The following is a 4,582-nucleotide window of genomic DNA, read 5'->3' on the forward strand; positions in this document are numbered from 1 at the left end:
TTGTTCAGCACAAGGCAGTCTGCCATGTGAGCTTCAGACCAGACTGGCTGCATCTCACTTTTCCTTTGTCAGGTTGCTCAGCATCCCTTCCTTACTCCAAAGTCTATGTTTGCTTTGAGGAAAAAAATCTTAAGAATTATTTCTTGTCCTTTGTTCTGTTCTGGCTGATTTGGGAGCAAAGTCTTGTATTTCTTTATAGCTCAATTCCAAGTCTAGTCTAGAAAATACCAGTTGGTTCTGAGCTCCAGTTGCAAAGCTGACTATAATCAGACTCCACTCTGAAGCTGTCATTTGCTGTGATTGCCTTTTTATTCTACCTCTGAAGTGCAGAGCAGTGAAAGGAACAGCCAAGCAGTAAATGTGCAGTCTCTGATCACTTCATTCCATTTCCATTTCACAAGGCTGGTACAAACTTATTGTGGTGTGTAAGCTGCAATGTAGCAGAATCTTATAAGGATACAGTCTCATGAAATCATCTGCCAGTTTTGTGTTCAACAGGAGCAAAATTTGATGTTCAAGGAAAAAAAGCGAAGGGATTCAGATAAATTCAGTACACTGAAAGGCACTTTTTGGGTTGCTTTGTTTGTAGAATTCAAGCTTTATAATTCCTGTCTTTTAAAAGCAACAAACTGCCTTTCTTCCAGTACTTGCATTTCTAAGGGTAAGGTGAATGCACAGCCCTTTCTCAAGGAATGCACCAGTGGAGAACTGGGGGGTGCAGAAGCTCCCATTGATGATGAACCTGTCATCTGTAGGATCAGATAAGTCTCTGTGGTCTCTCTAGGCAGGCTTGCTTGCTCGGGGAACTTATGCTAATTTCCAGAGAGAGATTTATTTCAGAAGGAAATTTTCAGAGGGATTTCATGTCAAATGTGACCACTGCTCAAGGAACACGTGCAAGGTCAGTACCTGAGAGTGTGTGAGCTACTGCTAGGCAGAACTTAATGGTTCTCCAGTTTTGCAGCTTGACTTGCAAGTCTGCCATGTTCTTATCTGTGCAGATTTGTTTGTAATTAGTGGCTATGCAAGGGATTTGGTTTAAAAATGAAAGTGTAAATTTCCTGAACACCATCTTGATACTAAACTTGGGTCTTGTTGCTGTCAGACCGCCTTAAAGAAATTTCAAAGACCCACTCTCACTTTTTTGTATTTCCAAGTTTCCATGGATAGCAGCTGTCTTTACCAACCCTACTTAGGGGACTGTGCAGGAAAATGTTCACTTGTTTTTGGTGATGCCACGGGTTAAAACGTCTCTGGGTCATGTGTATATATATGTTTGTGTGTGTGTGTGCTGTGGCATGACAGGCTCTTTCCTCTAAGCAAGAAGCCAAAGCAGTGTGCCTGGGGCCAGGGTTGTTCCTGGAAAGCAATAAAAACCTGCTGTTATTGTGCAATAGTGTTGGGGTTTTCTATAGATATGCTATTGTTCATGTGTAAGAAAATGGACATAATGAGCCCACAAGTGGTACAGTTGCTGAAATGTCTGCCTGTTGGCTGTGTTAATATTCCCAGTGAGTCACACAGACATGTCAATTCTTCTGTCCCCAAAGAGCAAACTGAACAGGCTCTGGCATCACTCCCAGTGTTTGCTCACTCCTTCAGGGAAAGGGAGGGAGTTACTCCTGTCCCTCAGGAATGCTGTGATCTAGACATTTCAGTCAAACACTTGTGTGCTCTCAAAGGGCAGCTGGGAAAGTTTTTATCCCTGCAGGAGAGGAAGCCTTGTTGCCTGGTGCTGGATTACTGTGCTCTCTTGTAAATCAGGCTTTACAACAGCAGGGCTTCATTCTAAATTTCAAATCAAAATAATACCATTTTCTCATCTTGAGGAAAATTTTCAGGTGTCCCTACAGAAATATAGTTTCAGGTGAGAATTTTGTTTAAAGGGAAAAGGACTTGTGATGAGGGCTGCAAACGTATAAAAGTAGTTTGAGTCACAAGGGCAGTTGGACCCTTCATAAAATGGAGAGATTTGGTCCATCTCAGTCTTCAGAGGGAAAATTCTGCACTTCTCAAGTGACCTAACCGTTGGACATAATAAATAAAGACATCTACCTTGCCTGTGTGATTTAATGTAATTTCTTTCCATGTTTAACACACCAGCACAGAAGGTAGCCCTGCCTTTTCCCTCAGGTTTAGACTGATGCCTTTCCTGTGCAGATGTGAACAGGGCTCCTCTCCTGCAGGGGTGTAATGTCTGCAGTTTGGAAGGGATCAAAGGAAATCTACTGGCTGCAGCAATTAATTTTGGTTTCAAGAGACAATGGAAATCAAATTGCAGTGTTCATGCAGTGTGAACTAAAAATTATGTAATACTCCTAGAGGAACTCTGCACTGGTTGTTCAACTGCTGGTTACAGAGAGTGAAGCCAACAATTATTTATATAGCTATTTATTTATGTAATCTTGGCATGGTTATTTGAGGGAAGTAATTTACAATTTCTAGGATAAATCTTGAATAAGTGAAAGAAAAATTCTGCAGTGCTAAATAGGTCTGTGTTGCTGTAGAAGGCATTGATTACACTGTAGCATGATTGTGCACTGATTAAGAAGGCTTTCAAGTGGCTATAAATAAATTCCTCCATGCCCATAGAGGAGCACTCTTTGCATCTGAACAGTATTTGGTTAAGAATCCAGTGCCTGAGGGAACTGGAAAAGAGAAAGACATTAAAGACTTTGAAACATTGAGAGAAATACAGACATTTTCCAAGCAGTAGCATTTTACTGTTAAATATTAGCCAATTAACAAAGTTTGAATGTTATATAAGCAAATAACACATGTCCTGACCTGTCCAGTGTGAGTCACCAAAAGGTAAACTCTTGGTAGGAAATGCCAAGGGCATCTCTCCTTAAAATTAGCATCAGAATTAGAAGATCTGTGTTAGGTCCTTAATTTCCTGTATCCAGGGGCTTGTCTAATTGGGGAAAATTAAATGGTAAACACTCTCTCGGGGAATGCTCTTGGAGAAGCAGGCTCCAAGTAGGAGTCACTCAGTCAGTTCAGCTGGCAAATCCCCAGCAATTCTGTTATCCTGGCTGCAGGTGGGGGATTGAAGACACTGCCTGGTGAAGAGCTGTGTGCCAGGTATCGGGGACTCTCATTAATGGTTGATCTGTGTTAATTATCATGTGCTGGCTGATGACTTTTATTTTTCCTTTCTAGTAAAAGCAGACCACCAGAAATTTGTTACTTCCTCTCCTATTATAAAAACAAGGAAAAGAATTGTACTAGTTAAATCTATATTCAGCCCCCAAAGTACAGCTCTTCAATTCTGCAGCTTCCATTGCTGTGGTGCAATGAGTGACTGAAAAGGAAAAAAAGTCTTCTGCCAGTGCAATTCACCCAGCTTTGAAGCTTCCTGTGAATTCAGTGTGATTGCACACTTGGGTCTGCTCTCACGCTGCTCCTTTGGGTGGGTGGTTGCTCGTGCAGCTGGAGGTAGATGGGCATTGCCAAATAATTCCTGTGACTGCTTGGCAAAACCTCACTGTGCCTGTGCTCACAAATAGCCCGGTGCTCACAGCAGCACTTTTGGTAGTGAACTACTATTGAAAAGCATGAAGGAAGGCAGTATAAAGCAAAAGTGCCAAGGTTGCAATGTACAGTTAGTGCATAATGGCCATAATTTTTTTTAGAAAGACCTCAAAGCAGAGGCTGAGTTTAAACAACTGTCTGCTGACATTTTTGTATGACACGCAATCAATAAAGCATTATTCTTGAAAATCTTAGGAAGCTCAATTATGCTGGAAATAGAGCGCTAAGTGCACAGAAGTTCCTGGGTAACAGGGGGACCTAGGCACTCCGTTTGTACTGAATGATTTGTGTGGGAGCAGGAGTGAATCCTACATGGAGATTCTCTGCCATTCTGGGCACCAGCGCGGAGCAGAGCAGGCAGTGGGGCACCCAGCCCTCGGAGGCTTTGTTTGCGCTTTTTGGCAGCCTCTGTCCACCCCAAACCCCGCCTGACGGGAAAACACACCCGGGAGCCAAACCCGAGTGACGCCTGTGTCCTGTGGGCTGAAAGCGGAGTCAGCTTCGGCCAGAGCTGAAAACGGGACTCGAGCGCTGGGCACAGCGGCACAGACCCTGCCCGGGCACACACAGCCCGGGCTCGGCACCCCCGATCCCTGCCCGGGCACACACAGCCCGGGCTCGGCACCCCCGATCCAGGGCACACACAGCCCGGGCTCGGCACCCCCGATCCAGGGCACACACAGCCAGAGCTCGGCACCCCCGATCCAGGGCACACACAGCCAGAGCTCGGCACCCCCGATCCAGGGCACACACAGCCCGGGCTCGGCACCCCCGATCCAGGGCACACACAGCCCGGGCTCGGCACCCCCGATCCAGGGCACACACAGCCCGTCCCGCCGGCCCCGCTCCCGCACAGGCCTCCGGCGCTAACGGGACAGCCCCGCCCCGCCACGCGGCACGGAGCGCGCAGGGCCCGACGGGAGCTGTAGTCCCGAGGCAGGGGAGCGCACCGCCGACGGGAGTTGTAGTCCTTTTATAGCAGCGCAGCGCAGGCCCTTGGCTGCAAGGACTACAGCTCCCAGCGTGCCTCGGGAGCCCCGCCCTCCCC

This window comes from Passer domesticus, chromosome 7 (assembly GCF_036417665.1).
Source record: "Passer domesticus isolate bPasDom1 chromosome 7, bPasDom1.hap1, whole genome shotgun sequence".
In the NCBI taxonomy this organism is placed as follows: Eukaryota; Metazoa; Chordata; class Aves; order Passeriformes; family Passeridae; genus Passer; species Passer domesticus.